Source organism: Mastigoproctus giganteus, chromosome 10, assembly GCF_048544385.1.
Source record: "Mastigoproctus giganteus isolate SK-2022 chromosome 10, ASM4854438v1, whole genome shotgun sequence".
NCBI lineage: Eukaryota > Metazoa > Arthropoda > Arachnida > Uropygi > Thelyphonidae > Mastigoproctus > Mastigoproctus giganteus.
The window spans coordinates 193352553-193371182 of NC_143584.1; positions in this window are offsets into that span (position 1 = coordinate 193352553).

An 18630-nucleotide genomic window follows, 5' to 3' on the forward strand; every position below is an offset into this window, starting at 1 on the left:
CTTTTTTGGCTAATGCTATATGAGCTTTCTTTCTTTCATCATTTGTCACTACTGCTCCTACTACTAATATCAATGTTTCAAGACATAGATGTAGATGGAGAAGATGCTTCGGGACGAAGATGTAAAAAATGTAGAAATGTTTTCGGGTGATGTTGAAAATGTTTCGAGAACGTCTGCTGCTGGAGTGCATTGTTCCAACAATGAAGTTTGGAGGAGATGTGGTTATGGTGTGACGCTGTTTATCATGGCAAGATCATGGGTTTTTGAATGGTAACTGTGCGTGAAGACCATGAACACCACAGCCTATTTTAAAATTTTGAAGAAGTGAATGCTCTCTACGTGAATTGACTGAAACGTCAGGCGAGAACCACACCGACTCCTCCCGTATCAGTAGTTCAACATGTTATTACTCTGCAGTGTTTATGCAGAAGAAATGGCGGCTATACCCAGCTGCACTCTATTTTTCATTAGCGACATAAATATGAAATTTTGCTTCACATTGACGACAGCAGTGACGTCAATGTGAAACAGAAGCGTGTTCGGATATTTTTTGAAGGGTAGCGTTTATACGTTAATGTAATCTCCATAGCTGTTAAGGCATCTTTACTTTTTACATAGATTACTAATTGACGAAATTTTTATTCCAGAGTTGCGAGTCTTTTGGGTGGTTGCTGCTAACTGTAACTTTCACTGTTCACAAAGAATGAACTTTCTGATAAATCACTTTCTAGTTTCCTGAAACATAATTCCCAAACTGACAAGTATTTAAGAAGAATAATCAAGCATTTTCCAGCAGAATCACTGATGGGCTATAATGATTTTCATATTGCATTATTGCACATTATTATGAAACCAAATAGCACTTTGAATCAACGCATAAAGGGACATAAATTTAAACTGAAAAGGAATAGTTGTAGGATAGATGTTCGAAAATTTTGTTTCATCCAGAGAGTGATCGATTGCATTAGCATTAGCAAAGGCACTTGATGCAAAAAAGCAAGCTTATATAGCATCAGCCAAAAAAAAAAAAAAAAACCCTTATTTCACCCATCCACTCGCTCCAAATGTTTGATTGTTGAAACAACTTTGAATAAATCAATTTAAAGCAATTTAGACAAATAATAAGAGGGACGGACTGATGAGGTGGTTGGCATTATTTGTTATTTTTTGATTCATGTTGTATAAGCCAGCTTCTTTTCATTTACCATTAATAATACTAATACTGAAGCAAATTTCAAGAACCGGTATGTCATAAATTGGCATCTAAAATTATTTCTTTCAGATCATCTGACATTTCCAGCAAATGTTGGAAATGTCAAAGTGCCATATTATCTATGTAAATATTCAGGTAAATTTTCTAGTGAAAAATATTTCAAATACTTTCTTTTAGAAAGTATTTGAAATATTTAAACAGTGAATAAAAGCTATGCTATAAAAAAGAAAACATAAAGAGTTCAGATTTGTCGTGACGAATTTCTCAGTCCCATTACTCAAAGATATTATTATTTGTATTTCAAATTATTTATGTTATTTTTGTTTTATTTTATATATATATTTTTTTTCGTTCAACTGCAGCGCCAAGAGAAATTTATAGCAGTTACTACGTGTTTTCTGAGAACTAGATTATGTAATTCCATATCTAACAATGGCGTTGTTCTTGCGAATGGTTGTTCTGTTTATTTTGTGGTCAGTAATAATACGTGAGGCTTATGCCCAGTTTAATTTTTTACCCTCTAAAAGGATCATGAAGAGAGAAGCAGAACCTATACCTATACGACGTAGCTTCGAATTGCCAAAGCTCCTTCAACGAAGGCAATCACGGTTCTTTCCTCTAAAGAAAGATATTGCAATGAAAGCGCTATTTTTTAAAGTTCTTCGTGTTTTCACGGAATATTTTGCAGATATTCTATTAGAGGTACTACTGGGTCCAGTAGGAAGGAGTCTTGAAAATAAAAGTAAATTTACTCTGAAGATACCAGCCGTTCCTCATACTAAAGTTGAAAAGGAGTGAACGAAGGATGTTTTGTAATTGAATGAGGTGAGAAAAGCGAATCCGTTAAAACTCCTGTTTTAAACTGAACATTTCATTTATTTCTATTTTGAATATTTCATTTCCAGCTGCTGTTTATGATATGCTATGCTTTGTTTGCCAAATTCAAGGCATTTTTCCAGCTGTTTAATAAATTTTCTCAATCCTATGTACTCAGCGTTCCGTGAAACCCATGATGTGTTCCTAAGTAAATTAATAAATTATTGCTCAAATCAAGTAGCGATTGGAGATTTGTTTAATTTGCATTATTTAACGATTATAGCGAATGCAGACTGATAAAGATTCGTTAATGTTGCAATAAATATTCCTGCTGTTTAAGATCAAATATTTACCTTCAGTGTTAATAATTTTATCCCGAGTACCGAGAAGAGCAACGAGATTGGTGTGGGGGAACAGGCTTAGGTTCTGCAAATTGCAGTGTCTAGAGACTAGGCACCTTCGAGGTGATCTGATTGAGGTGTATAAGGGCTTGAATGGTTTGAGCTAAATGCTAGTGGAATTCTTTCTCTTGCTCAGATTACGCACCTGAGGGGGCATAAATTCAAATTGAGGAAAGACAGTTGTAGAATAGATGTGCGAAAATTTGCCTTTAGCCAGTGGGCCTTTGATTTCTAGAATAAACTTCGATCTGTCGTAGTGGAAGTTGATAGCTTAAATAAAGTCAAAGAACTGGACACACTTTCGGAGCGAATGGATGAGTGAAATAGCTACTAGTACTGAAATGGTTGGTGAAATAACTACTAATGCTAATAAGTTCCTCCCCCCCCAATAATGGCAAACGGATATCGATGATATGGATATCGTAGTTTATCTATTCTAAATTTAAACATTTTACCTTTTCACTTTGTTCAGAGACAACACATGTCTAAAATAGTACTAGTAAAATTTAAGGATTTATAAGGTAACACCTTATAAAATATAAGGTGTTAGACATGGATCATTAATGGGGGAGTGGAAATAACTCTTTAAGAGCGCTACCTAAAACTTTTTTTGTATGATATTACTTTAGAAAAGTGGCAACCGAAATCTTAAATTTAGTTTTTTCCTTCGCTATTTAATCCGATTTGCCGATTAGAGAAGCAAATTTAATCCGATTTGCTTCTCTAATATATGAAATTTGCAGGGAATGTTCGGCCACCTGATATACCTGATCATCCACCATTGTTCCGCCATCGAAGTCAATACAGAAATCTATTGATTTGACGAGGTGGCCGATGGTTAATGCGATGGACGGCTAATCCATTGGGCTGCGGCCGCAGAGTTCGAATCTCATCCTTGTCAAAAATATAGCTTTTGTGTTAGTGTTGTGTTGTGTTCAGGCCGCTGTTTCTAATTGGTGCAGAGGTACATGTTTTTTGTTTGTCATTTGGCTTTTAGGAGCATTAGCCACTAAAGCCATATTGCTCCGGGGATATGCGGTGGTCATTCCCTGACCTTTTCGTATCCTCCGTATTTGGTGGTCACGGGCTCGAACCCCGTCTAATCACGAAGCGTGTAATACGCACTGCTGCTCCTGCCCACGGAGGCGCCACGTGTTTTTTAGAATGACCGTAGTTCAAGCTGGCCCGGCCATTGCCTGCCTTATACAAAAGGATAATCACTTTATCCCTGCTAGAATCACTTCCTGATTTTGAACCCTTTCAAGGAGTTTGATGTGCTGCGTCCACGTACAAAGTATTCAAAGTGCGGTCATACAATCGCATTATGCAGTGAGATTATGACCTCCGTATTTCTATAAGAAAATATTCGATAAACAGATAGACCGTAGTGAACCTTGCTGTCTGTCTATACTGCCCAGAGAACTTCATGCTAGCTCCTATCATAACTCACAAATTCCTTTTTCCTCTGTTGTTTCTCATTCATCCCTATCAAGTATGTAAATTATATTGTGGTTTCTGTTAACCAAATATAGACTTTTCGGCAAGAATTAACTAAACGACCTTTTTGTGGTCCGTAGTCTAGCGAAGGACACTTACCTGTATGTCACTCGGTTGTCCGTCTGTCACAGCATTGTATCTCTGAAACCGCTCAACCTATTGACTTGAAATTTTGAATGAATTTGTACATCATGTGGGCCAACATAACGCCATAGTGATCGTTGTTGACAAAAATTTGTCTGAGAAATGAGGAGGGTAAAATGTGGGGGATAAAAATATGACAATCTATAGCTTATTATACACCGTTGGAAAGAGCCCAACGAGTAGGTTTAAAATATAATTTTAAAATTAAAGATGGCGGCGCCTGACAGGAAATTGAGTAATTTTCTCGTTTCCCCTCTATTTCCGTCGCTTATGGAGCTAAAAATTTAATCACATTAGCTATGCATTATTCGATGCTTATCAAGGGAAAACTATTGCGATTGAAATCTGTCATTTACTTTTTGTGTTAAAATTTAAAAAAAAAAAAAACAATTTTTTTATTGCACTTCGATAGCGCGCTTCTTTGTATTAAGTAATTCTTTTGGTGACCAAAAGGTTGCTAAATAGTTAGTTAATAATTCTATAAAGATCATTTATAAATTTTGCGACGAGAAATATTTTTTAACAATTTTCAAAGCTGGAGTTGTCCCGGCAAGGAGGTACTCAGAGAGCCAGTGTTGAGGCTGCGGTGGTGGGGAGGTGTCGACGCGGAGTCTTGCACGGCCCTCACCTACCAGTTGCTTCTCCCCCAAGACTTTAATCGCTTCTCCGGGAAGAAGTCAGAGTCGCTTCTCCCACTCTTGTCATTCACAACTGGAAAGACTCAAATAGACTAACGTTTTTGTTAGTTCCTCAGTTTTAGGCTAGGCCGGGGTACTAGAAACTTTTTTTTTTTCAGTTGCCATAAAGCTCTATTTGAGATACTGCACTAACGACCATTCGTGACTACGGACCCTTCATCCTGAGTGCCCGGCACTCAGTAGTTGACCGATTTATTTTTATCATAGAGAGAACTTTTCTGCGATAGCTCGATTAGCTTAGCAATCTTGCTCTATAATGCTAGTCTATTGGTTTTTACTGATCATGAACGAATGTTAATCAAACTGCCATTACTGATAGCCATGCAAATCAAACTGCCATTACTGATAGCCATGCAAATCAAATCAACGTAACAAATTTCTGATTTTTTATATAACCCATTTTAGGCAGTGTAACGTTATTTATAATAATAAGATTCTTTATTAACATAAATTTTATACACTAGTGATTCCTTACACAGAAAGCCAGAGGAATCTTACATTTAGTTGTTTATACAAGTGATTTTGATTTGTAAAAAAAAATAAATAATAATAATAACAACTAAATAATAATTAATAGATCAAAGCAAAGATAATAGTCAAAATGTAAAAATGAATGAAGTAGTAATTACAGCGAAAAAGGACTACAAGTTGAGCAGAACATGAAATGACATCGGCTAACTAAGATCGGCACTTACATAAATGTCCTTTACAAACAGCAAGATGGGACAAGATGCCATCTCGATATGCCTTGTCTATATTCCACAGGTCAATGTCGATGTTGAGCGAGTTGAGAGTGTCCAGAGTCACATTAGGGAAGTGTCTTTTGAAATTCTGTAACCGCTGGAGCCTTGAGCATAAGGAGGGAGTACTACGGAGATGTCTGCCTGGCAAACGCCAACCAACCGTGTTCCAGATGTTGATGTGATCCTGCTTAGCTGAGCACAGATGAAGGAATGACTTTATTTTTAGCACATGGGCTCTATGGACTATGGGCGTATATTGCAGGTTGCAGCAGAGAGTAGATTTAGATGTTGTGCAGATCTGGTGCGACCACAAGTTGGCCCACTTCAGCACCCAGAATTCGAGGCCCCATAGTTTCCTGAGGCTGGTGGGTGGTGCCGCCGACCAAATTTCCACGGCATAGGAGAGTACACTACAGAAGTAAGTTGTGGGGTACATCTTGATTATTTTCTTATTGTGCGTTTTGCACAGATCAATTTTCATTCCCCAGAACACTCTCAGGGCTTTGGAATACTGAGCTTGGATTTGTTTTTTATAGGTGAGATTGGCATCAAGGATTACTCCTAGGAAATTGACACTATCTGTGGGAGTCGGGACATTTCCTGCCAATACCGGAAGTAGAGAAGATGCAGTATCAGTAGAAGTCATCCGACTTGGCGTAAAAATGAGATAGTTTGATTTAATAACTTTACATTTCCTAAATGCTTAATTAAAATATAACCCGCTAATTATCCTGTTTTAGGTAACCTAACCGTGTTTAGTAAGGTTGGGTTACCTTAAAATTAGGAATGTAGTGAATGGTAACTTCCATATGATACGTAGCGATATGAACGTGACATTACGTTTAAATCAGTAATTAATAACTAACCACTATCAAATTTTAGGTAACCTAACTTTATTAAATAAGGTTACGCTACGGAAAATGGTTTGAAAAACGTGTAAGCTTTTCATGTAATGTTTAATATTCGGTAGCTGTCAGTAATGACCAGTAGAAAACATTGAGAGTCGTATATCATACAGTGGGAATTTTTTGTAGCCGATGGGAAATATCGCAGGATGCAAATCCGCACCTGTACGACTCCGTGCCGAGACGCTTAACTCAATGCATCCACAACCATCTTGGATTCCTGTTCCTTCGGGATACTGCAATTTCAATGTCAGTAATTTATAGATGGGAAAAGACGTGTGGATTCGCACTTAAAAGCGAATCAGTTTACCTAAATAACTTGTATTTGTGCAATGAAAAGGCCGCCGCAGCCGAGTGGTCAGTTGTGAGGTGCATAAGCATACACGGTCTTTGGATGGCCGGAGTTCAAGCCCATGATTGCTAAGTGCAGTACTCTTTCTTGTATTCTGTTTATCTTGTGAAAACTGTCGTCACTCCCGAGCAAAAACAAAAAGTTTATTTAAATCATTTTTAAAAAATGATTCAATTTTGAAGTAGTTGCAGAGATGGACTGACTGCCTTGTCCTTTCACGTTTTGGGGCCACCAAAATTTTAACTCCCTGACTAATGCAATAGTCTTAATGCTGACATCAGAACAAACTCTGCCTTTACAAGAAATTATTACCCTGACACTGCTCTACTTTTATAAAAATATAAAATAAGTGAGCACTCGCAGATGTTTTAAAATCCATTTGGGAAATGGAAAACACGATAGTTTCTGAATTGATCGATTCCAGTAGGTGAAACGTGGTCTTCATCTAACGAACCAAAATTCAGATGCTACTACAGCGTGTGGGCCCACTCAAGTTCTCACCAATAAATAAATAAATAAAAACAGACATGAACGAATGATAGTGATGTCACTTTTTGCTTTTGATCAGGATGGCATTGTTCAGCGTCATGCTGTTCGACAAGCCAATGTCTTGTCGAACAGCATGTCGTACAATACCTTGTACAACCAGCTGTTACTGGAAAAACATTTGCTCTCAGTGCGAATGCTCGCCATTTCTTGAAGACAGCACTAATCATCTTCATGTTAATGCAAAAGCATTCAAGTAGCGATAGCAATGACGAAATCATTGCCACTACGTAACTCTGATTTGTTCCACAAGATGGAGCCACTCAGAAATTTAGATTTTGGACCGCACGGTGCCAGTAGTAGTTGCTCCTTGATTATTTTTTGGGAATGTAGCCTTACAATATTTGTGTGTGTGTGCGTATTTTTTTTTTAACTGCACTACTAGCTTAGGTTTATGCGATGCAGTTCTCTGTAACGTGTCATCCAACTATCTTGTCAATTGTCAACGATATCTACTGCTAAGATCGGTCCTGTTTCTTAATAATTTATTAAAAATATTTCTCTGAGGTTTTTGATATTCTTGTGGTGAAGAACCAGAAGAATATCCACAAGTTCATGTGAACTCTATATGGAGATTCGATTTATGTCATCTATCCTCTGATGACATCTATCTGACACCTATCCTCTGATGACATCTATCTGACACCTATCCTCTGATGATATCTATCCTCAGATTTGGATGTCACAAAATGTATTCATCCATGTTCGTGGTGCTAGGACTCGGAGCAACCCAACATGCACAGGGAATTAAACAGAATAATGGAAACACCTGATATGAAAATAGTAGTTTTTGTAATGGGTGAGTGACCTATTTATGAACATGGATTGATGATTTTGTTGTTGTTGTTGCTAGTAGGTAGTACTATGAAAGTAAGACGATCAAACATGTTTATTTAAAGGCGATATAAAAAAAGGTACATGAAGAAACTAACCGACCTGTCTGAATTCCAAAAAGGTCAATTGTTAGTGCACATTTAGCATCAGAACAACTGCATTGAGAGTGATGCGTGCATTCGCCAAGTATGGACAAACAAAATCTGATAGGACGAATTGTGGTAGACAATCAAAGCTGACTAAAATACACCTCACACCAAAGGATTATAGCCCAAAAAACAAAACTACTTCAGATAACTAAAGTTTTCTGCATGAAATCGAAACTAACAACGATATGAAGATATCTGAACGCCTATCGAAGCATACTTCTTGTTTCCAGCACCATCAGTAGTCCCGTGGTAGAATTACTGTTTTCATACTCGTGTAGAAAAGGAATGGATTTCAGTCCCATCACAAGTCGACGTAAATATTCCGTTCTGGACGGAAGGAACTTTCATGAACCTTTCACCTAATTTTATTATGTTTTTATTTATTTATTGGGGCGTTCAATAATTTTATTTCTCTCGGAATATCTGGTTATCACCCCACAAAAAACAATCGACTATGGATTATACATAATTTACAGATAGTTTGCATTCATTCAGTAACAGCATCACGTGTTCGTACTGCGATTTACAGCAGGCTGGCAGATACGTAGGATTTAGATTGTATGTTTATCTGTCTGGGGTTTCTCACATATCTGTTGTGGTGTCACTCATAAGAAGCTCTGCTTAGCTAAGCCAGCTGTATGTTGCATTGTAGGAGATGCCACTTGGAAACCAGATAATGAACTTTTACTAGGAATGACGCTCTCTGATTTATTCCTAGCCACATGGAGGCCGACCAGGTCTGCTATCTCTAATGGATCTACATATTGTCAGGCATAAACTGAATGGTAGGCAAGCCCTTGAAAATAGTGTTGAAGGGAGTGAAAAATAGCCTAAGAATAAGGTGGGTTTAAAGGTGACAGAAAGGAGAGGGATGAATGCAGCCACAAAAGTAGAAGCTAGATTGAGTGAAACAGAAGACCAGATTAGAGAATAAATAGGGATTTTCATCCATATTGGGTCTCCTAGACAACAGGGTTCTGTTCACATCCTCAGTGAGCATCTCACACTGAGGTCCAGGTTCCCTAAAGAGTGTGGGCGAGTAGAGGGGATTGGAACTCCTTGGAATACTTCTACAGATTGTAAGCGTCAACGTGTGAAAGGGTCTGGACATCATCACCTGAAAGGTTCTCACACTGGTAAATGGCTTGTCAGTGTTGTCCATTCAGCAGATTCCTACACTTAGCACGCGAGTATTAGCTGGTTGTTAATCCCACAGCGTATAGGAAGGTTCACAAATACTGTCAAAAAGAAATATGCCCCATACTGGTAATAACTTTCTGGTGTCAGCAAATATAATGGAATCCTGTCCCTATGCAACAGGTGCTAGCAAAAAATTTAATCTCACAGAAGAGAGCACCGCTTACCTCTACCATAGGCAGTATAGGAATGCATCTTGGGTCTCGGAGGTGATTGAAGGGTTTAACTGTATTCCAACTCAATGTATGAGTAAGTCTAGTTCAAGGGCGCAAGCTTTAAGGGTGAATTAGATGTGGTACCACAGTGGTGTCTTCTAGGTAACTGTACACTACGTAGGTGGAAAAAGACTAAAGTTCTGCCCACAAATCAGGACGTGCTCTTATTCTGTATTAATGGAGAAGTCGCTCTAATCTGAATTCATGTAGATGGAGCATTCGCAGAAAACATGCTCAAAATCTTCTATTCCATATATACAATTGGGTGAGGTAGCTGCTCCAACTATCATTAGCTTTTTATAAAACTCACTGAGAAGGAAAGTCGTATTCGAGCTGGGGAAGGACCAGGTCTTTTGGTAACAAATGTGGCAAATTTGATTAACAATATAATAAAAAAAGCTAGGAGGCGTCAGTTTATTGTCTATAAATTGCCTGTTCCGTGGCCAGTTTGGTCGGTTGTACTTCACTGAAATCCCAAATTTGAGGGCGGAATAAATTCGGTAATTGTAACGCAATGCATTACAATTTTAGGTGATTTCGATTATCAGCTTACCTCAGGGTTTAGAAACTTTTGTACTGTATTCATGTAGTGTTAACCAAAACATCACCACCCGATAAGATAATGGATAGCTACAAGGTAAGATTTGGCAGTTCTTTTCTTTAAGGTGGATGAGGAGAACAGGTGCACTGCGGGGAGCATGGGTTAACACATTGGCATGATTCAGTATACAAAGATCTAGAAGCATATTCTAAGTAATTGTTGAAATTCTGAAAAGGGTCACAGTTGCTATTCCACGTTTATTGCAATGTTCCTGTAAGGATAACAGGGGGGACGGGGGGATAAAACCGGAATTGGTCTCAAAACCATCAGAGGAATGCCAACAAACGCGTGATAAATTCTGCTAATACGACTTTTGGAGTAATGTCTGAAACACTTTCATTTATGTAGATTTTTTGGGGACAGGAGAGAACTGGGAGGGCAGTAGAATCGTAATAGAACGAACAGAATGTAGGCGCTCTATGCATTTGCGAACGTGCCTTAAAAAAAAAAGAAACCATCTTCCGAAACCAATTAACTCAGCCACTGTGTAAAATATCATCCATCTTGAATTCTTATTAGGATCATGGTGCCAGCAAGTCTGCTAGTTGACAGCATTTTCTGTCCGTTTTAAACTCTCCAGAGTAAACTCTTGTTTTGGGCCTGTTTTTATATTCTCTTATTCTACTGCTGGTTATTCCTATGTGAAAATTCCAGGCATCTTCTTAAGAAGAGGGAAATCCATTAACTATCAGTCTTACACTAGCAATCTTTCATCCGATTAATGATCTTGAATATGAATCTGCTATTGTTATCTTCGAAAGAGGATCTTTTGGTTTATCTCACATAGTAGCCGCCCGGGTGAGTAAAGCGCCTGCCTAGCAACCCAAAGGTCGCGGGTTCGAATCCCGTCTCGGACTTGGATCACAACTGTACTGCAAAAACCTTGGGAGGTGCATCATGGACACAGAAGCCGATACGCCAACAACTAACTACAAAAAAAAAAAATCTCACATAGTTTTGCATAAACTACATTTTGACTGTTTGGAACGGAGATATACCCAAACTTCTCTCTTAATACCTGCATTTTTCCTTTCAGAATTGGGTGGCCAGGGAAGTAAAACACAGATTTCATCTTGTTTAATATGATGACGGATGACTCTTTACGAAATTCCCAATCATTGCCAGAATGCATAAAGGTCTGTTCTCTCACTTATTCTTTTTCTTGTTTATATTGGATGGAATGTGATGTGCTATTCAGATGAGAACCGAAGCTAGTTTGGGAAGCTGGTGCAGAGCCCATACGCGGAGCTAGCATGCCAGATTATAATCCATATTTTGTCAGCTGGGATCGGGTGCACTCGCCTAGAACTGATTCAGAACCAGTTCTAGGCGAGTGCATATGAAGTGCAGTCTGTGAAGTGTAATAGGACCTTGCACTTCAAAGTCTGCTTCGCGTATATTAATCTATAATTAACTAAAACTATCCAATTATCGTTGTCTCGCTGCAACTAGATCATTCATCACTTTATGTAAAAGGTTTGCGGCGCATTCATGTAGTAAACTTTTTGTTTAAAGTTATACATTCTTTTATTGATTCTCCCCATATATCTCCTTCAACTTCGCTTCTCCGTGGATAAATGTTCGTTATCACGCTACTTTGGTCAATTTTTTTTATTTTTTTTATTGAGGCCAATCATTTATTTTTTTTTTGATCCTTTAATAAGCTCAGCAAGATTTATTGATTTGCATTGGAAAGACCAACTCTTCGTTTATAAAGAAAATTTGATCTACTATTGAAGGGATTCGAGATAATTCTTTTGCTGTTTTTAATTTCGGATCATTGGGTGTATTCTTCGTAATATTTTTATATCAACTTGGTTGCATGAAATTCTCTAATCGTGTTTTTCATTATTTTATTTCGAATTTTTTTTCTCCTACAGTGTAAACAAGATGTAATTTTATGTATGTGTCTATTAAATAAATGTATTGGTAAACTGAAAAAACTGTAGTCAAGAAAAAACTGTAGCCATTTATATTTTATATATTTATAAAACATACCATTTATAAATTATTGCAAACATTTTGTTGTCATCCACTTCTAGTTGAAATCAAGTTCCATTCATATGGTGGCCGAGTTATTTGGTTTTGGGTTAAGGTCCACCCAAATCAAGAAACTTTTTTCATCCAGGAATAGCCATTCCTCAACATGGTCTTTTTCATTGTTCTTGTGTGCATTGTACTACTGTATGGCCTTTCATTAGATAATCTGTTATTCCTTAGTACTTTTTAAAACTTGTATTTCCAGAAAATCTTTCAATTAACTCAATGTATCTATATACATTGAGTTAATTGAAATACTACTGGTGTGCAAAAAAACTTAAGGACCAGTCAGGTTTTCACCTGTAGCTTCTCATAGGAGTGGCCTGGATATGGGAAAAGCATACTAAAGGGATCTCGTTAGGTACAGAAGTGATGAAGGAAAGAACACTGACACAACAACGGAAACAAAACGGTACAGAGGGACTTTATTCAAAAATGGCAACATAGCACTGGCTGCCATGATACAGATGCATCACTGCCAAAGATGGAACAAAGGGAAGAGGTGGTCCTCAGTAGCAGGTATGGCCACCCCTAATGTCGATGCAGGCTTTGCACCGCTTGTCTATACTTAGAACAATGTTGTTAATTTCTTGCGGTAACATCGTCCGTGCCTCTGTCAGCGTCATCTTGATCAGGTGAACATTTTCTGGTGGGTGTGAAAGTGCCGCTAGGCGTCTTCCCAGAGCATCCCATATGTGTTCGATGTGATTTAGATCGATGGAACGGGCAGTCCAACCCATACGAATAATGCCCTCATTTTCCAAAAGCATATCAACAGCTGCAGTGCGATGGGGTGTGGCGTTATCATCCATAAACACGAACTCTGGGCCAATGGCACCTCGGAACAGAGGCACATGGGGAAGGATTACCTCAGTACAGTAACACGAACCGGTTACAGTACCGCCTTCCAGTATCTGGAGTTGTGTACGCCTATTCAAGATAACGCCTTCCCAGACGAGAACACCTCGACCGCCATATCGATCCCTTTCAATAATGTTTGCGGGGTGATAGTGTGCCAACCTCTCGCCAGATTAGTTGACGTTCAGAATTGCTGCTGAGACTGAATCTACTCTCATCAGTAAAGAGTACCTCACCCCATTGCGTTGCTGTCCAGTCCTTGTGTTCCATGCACCACTGTAAGGTATATTGTTGTCATGCGGCACCAGGGGTTTCCCCCATCTCCGCGTTGCTTTCTTTGTGGGTGTACCAGTTTCCTGGGAATGCCAGAGGTTTAAAAGTGTGTGTGGGTATTGTACTTGTGTAATGTCGTGTACCGTTGTTCATCTGGTCATTTAGCCGCTGGACCCCTGTTGGAGCCTAGCGTTGCCCCACCTTCGCCCCGTGGAGGCAGACCAGGAAACACGAGTAGACTAAGATTTACTCTGGCAGGTCCTGCCGCTTAATTTCCTGAGATTTCGGCAGCTAGGATTTAAAAAAAAAACCTATGTACACATACACATATATATAAGACCATACACATATATACACAACAGTAATACATAATATATACACATCCATGCAATCAGAATTACTTTGGATGCTTGCATACAGCACTTGTGCATGCATTCATATGGCAGGAGTAGGGCAGTGCGGAGGATAATTAGGCCGAGACTGGGCGAAGATTATTTTTGGGATCGATTAAATTTAGTGTGTAGGGCGCTCGCGTCGTGTATAGATAGAGTGGGGGAGGGGAGGAAGAAGGTTGGGAGGGAAAGGCAGAAGTATGGGGGACACAGAAGAGATTTCCCCAGGTTGTCGGTGAGGCATGTCCATGCCTCACCAGAAAGAAAGGTGGGGTAGCAGGGGGGCGAGGCGACTGGTCATCTCGTCCTCCTGCCAGGAAGGGGTATTAAAGGAGAGCCGGGCTAGTGCCTGGCTCAGGCCGCCAGAACAGCTGCTATTCGTCCTTCATTCAGATTTTTTGTCTATCTTCATGGTTGCTTGGTAGGTCCTCTTTGGTGTTATGCACATTTTGGCTTCTAGCCATTATGTGGCTAATGTGCATTCAGGTCCCGTCTCCTTCTGTACAAGGCTTCAGCGAACTTTGAGAAGGCAATATATTCCTGCCTTCCGTCCAGGAGGTGTTGTTCTCTATCTCTGGGCAAAAAAGTGATCCGGGTGATGAGCTGACAGCAGAGGTCATCATAAAGCTGGCATTCATGCATGAGGTGGTGCCAGCTCTCCACAGTAGCAAGTAGGGTCATCTGTAATGCCCAGGGCTGTAAGTTTAGCCTTAAAGGCACCATGTCCTGTTAGCAGGAAGGTCGCGTGAAGTCCCGGCGTGAACCATGCTGGAGCCATTGGATAGAGTTTTCCAACGTTGGGGAAGAATCGTTTGGTGACTTCTCCCTTTGGGGAATTCTCCCATCTGGTTTGCCAGGTTTGCATGAGATGATTTGTAAGTCTCTTTTTCTCAGTTAAACGGTTTTTGGTAGGATCTGCGTCGAAGCCGGCGAAGGTGCAGGCTCTTCCCTTGGAGAGTTCATATAATACTCCACATTTAGCTACTTCGAGGTCTAAAGGTAGGGTTCTCGCCAGCACCTGCAGCGCGTGGGTGCTAACTGTTCTGCAGGCCCAGGTTATAGCGAGCAGCATGGCTCTATGGATAGAGTCGAGGATTCTGCGATTTACAGCCATGGTGACTTTGGGGTACCATACTCCGGAAGCATAGGTAGCTATCGGCAGGAAGGCGGCTTTGTAAAACAACTTGAGGGTCTTCTTTTTCAATCCCCAGTCCCTTTTTGCGACTTTGGTAACCAGGGCTGTATAGCCCCGTATCTTCTTACGGATGTATTTCAAGTGTGCCTGGAAGGAGAGAGAGTGAGGTCCAGTATCACTCCCAGGTATCTAAGTTCCTTGGACAGTCGTAATGTGATACCATCAATCTTAATCTGTCAGGCTCTCCTGTAATCTAGGGAACTCTTGAGGAGAATGGAGTCCGTTTTGGTTGCAGAGATCCTAAGGAAGTGGATATTGGTCCACTCTTGTAGGATTTTAAGGGCATGATTTGCCTTTCTTTCCAGCTGGATTCTGTTGTTTCCCTCTATCATCAGGACGAGGTCGTCTGCAAAGGCTTGTGAAGACGCCTCTCCAATATTTGTATTTAGGAATTCATCCAAGACGATGTTCCATAACGTAGGTCCTAAAACGGAGCCTTGTGGACAGCCTCTGTAGATTTTTCTGGTGAGTATTTTATATGGAGCATTCACCATGATGAGTCTACTGGAGAGGTAGCTGTCGATTACTCGATAGAGGTTGCCCGGCATCCCACTCTCCCGGAGCCGGGCCAGGACGCTCGGCCACCAAAGGGTGTCGAACGCCCCAGCAAAGTCGATAGAGATAGCCAGGAAATATTTGTTTTCTGTGGCAGCTGCACGTGCAAGGACGTTCTTCAGGGCATCTACAGTCGACGTTCCCGGTCTAAAGCCGTGCTGGTTTGGGGACATTAGGTTTGCCTGTAGGTAGTGAGCCTGTATTCTGGTTAACAGGGGTCGTTCCAAGAGTTTACTGCAGACTGTTAGTAGGGCTATTGGTCTGTAGGAAGTTGGTTGGTCTGGTGGTTTTGTCGGGTTTTTAATTATGAGTTTAATATTTGCTTTTTTCCAGTCCTTCGGATAAGTCTCACTTTGGAGACATAGATTGAAGAGGTTCAGTAGCATGTCAGGGGCTATCTCCACCACCTTCCTTATGATTTCCGGCTCCAAGAGGTCCGGACATTTCTTTCTTTTAATAAGGTGCGCAGCCGCTTGTAATTCCTCTATTGTGAAATCCGGTTCCCTGTCTTCTGTTCGGTAGTCGTCATTCTCTGTGCACATCTTGATTTGTTGGGGTGTCTGTGGGTCTACATGAGGGTGGAAGGTTGCGTCCAAAATATTGTTAACAGATGCCTCCCAAGAATTGGTAGCATCTCCCTGTGGTGTTATGGTGGTTGAAATTACCTCACCCCTGGGGAGTTTATTAGTGGTTACTTTGTAGACCACCTCCCAGGGGTCAGTGTTGCCAGTGGTTGCGACCAGATTTTCCCACTAGAGTTGTTTACTTCTGCGTATGAGCGAGGTGTACTGGTTTCTGGCCTCTTTGTAGATTTCCCGCAGTGCATCCACTTCAGGGGCAGGCCAGGAGCGTCTTGCTCTCTGGAATGCTTTTCGTTTGTCCTGGACTTCCCTTCGGAGCCTCTGGAGCTCCAGACTCCACCATGGTACAGCACCTGAGGCAGGTTTTCTTCGTTTTATGGCAGCATTCGCTGCTTTAGTAATAATCGCTGTGACTGTTTTTTGGAGTTGGTCAGGGTCTTGGTTTGTTTGAATTGCAGCTTGCTGTGTATCTTTTTCTGCTATTAGGGTATCTCTGAATTGGTTCCGGTTTGCAGTGTTCAATGCATATCTCTGCAGCATTTTTCTCTCGGGATATTGTCTCTGATGGTCTCTGTTAAGTTGGAAGGTCAGGACCCTGTGGTCGGACGTTGTCCAGGCATCCTGAACCGTCCAGTCTGTTATATTGCCAGCAATGTTCCTAGTGGCTAGGGAGACATCGATGGTTGATTCCCATCGTAGGTTGCAGTAAGTCGGTAGTTGATTAGGTTGGTTTAGCACTATTATCGTTGATGTTGCTAGGAATTCCTCCAGGCGCTGCCCATTCCTTGTCCCCTGCCTGTCCGGGGTATGGCTGTACTAAGCTGGTGACCTACAAGTTCACGTCCGCTCCTATTATTAGTTTCTGGTCAGGGAGGATATTTGTTACATGTTCTAGGTACCTTGTAGCCATCGTTATGTCCTCTCCAGGGCGGCAATAAAGGGCTACGACGTAGAAGGCTCCCAGTGCTGAGATACGATGTGCACAGACTGCCCAGGCCGTGCAGAGGTGAGTAATCCTGGTAACTTATATCTGGGTTTCTGACCACAATAGCGGCCCAGGGGATTTCATTTTCAGGCTGTATGATCTTGTATTGTAGGGGGGTATCCCCTTACTTGATTGGCGGCTGCGTATGGTTCTTGTAGTATGATGATATCTATATTTTCGTCGTCGGCTTTCATCCTGACCTGGTCGGCCACTGCCCTGGTTCTATGAGCGTTTAGCTGGAAGAATTTGATTACTTTAGTGTTGAATTGTTTATGGTGTGGTGCCATAATCTGTTCTGGATTGGGTCAAGCTCTTGTATTTTTGGTATATGGGACACATGCTGTCTCTGAGGGAATGGGAGGCATCCATTTTCTGACTTTTGCAGTTAGCACAAACGGCGTCTGTGCTCTTATTTGGGCAGTCTGTGAAGTTGTGGCCCTTGCCAGCGCAGTGGCCGCAGGTTCGCACAGCCTGGGAGCATGTGTGTCCGAACTTGCAGAAGTTGTAGCATTTGATGATAGCCACATGTTCGCGGTATCGATGGCCACCCCAATATATATAAACTCTAGTCTGATTTAGTATTAGTATTAGTAACGGCCGTATGGTGCAAGAAAGCCTATGGCTTATGCTGCACCAGCCAAAAAAAAAAAAAAAAAAAAAAAAATCCGAACAAAACAATGATAAAAACAAAAATTAAATAAATAAATAATAATAATTAATAAATAAATAAAAATAATAAAATGAAATTAAAAATTAAATAAAAAGGAAATTAATCCTATCATCCTATGCGCTTCCCTTACCCGAACGTACTATCCAGATGACCTTTGAATTTCCCCAAACTGTCGGCCTCTACCACCCATGAAGGCAACTTATTCCAGTAATTTATAACTCGCTGGCTAAAATAAAACTTCCTGCAGTCCAATCTAAACATTTCCCCGCGTAACTTGAATTTATGTCCCCTAGTTCTAGCATCATTTATAATCTTGAATATTTTGTCCTCATTCATTTTACTGATGCCTCTCAGAGCCTTAAACACCTCAATCAAATCTCCTCTAAGGTGTCTAGTTTCCAAACTCTGCAACCCACATATTCGAAGTCTTTCTTCATAAGGACGCCCTTTTGCCGATCTCACCAGGCGAGTTACCCTTCTTTGCACCCTTTCAAGAAGCTCGATGTCTTTCTTTAGGTGCGGTCTCCATACTTGAACACAGTATTCCAAGTGTGGTCTAACATAGGCCTTATATAATGGGATTATCACGTCCCTATCTCTACTTGCAAAAGTTCGATAGATCATCGATAGGACACCATGGGCCTTCCTTGCAACCTGTTTACAATGCTCAGAGAATTTCATGTCTGACCGTATCGTAACACCCAAGTCCCTTTCCTCCAGTACTGGGTTTAGTTGAGCTCCACCAAGTGAATAAGTTATTTTGGGATTAC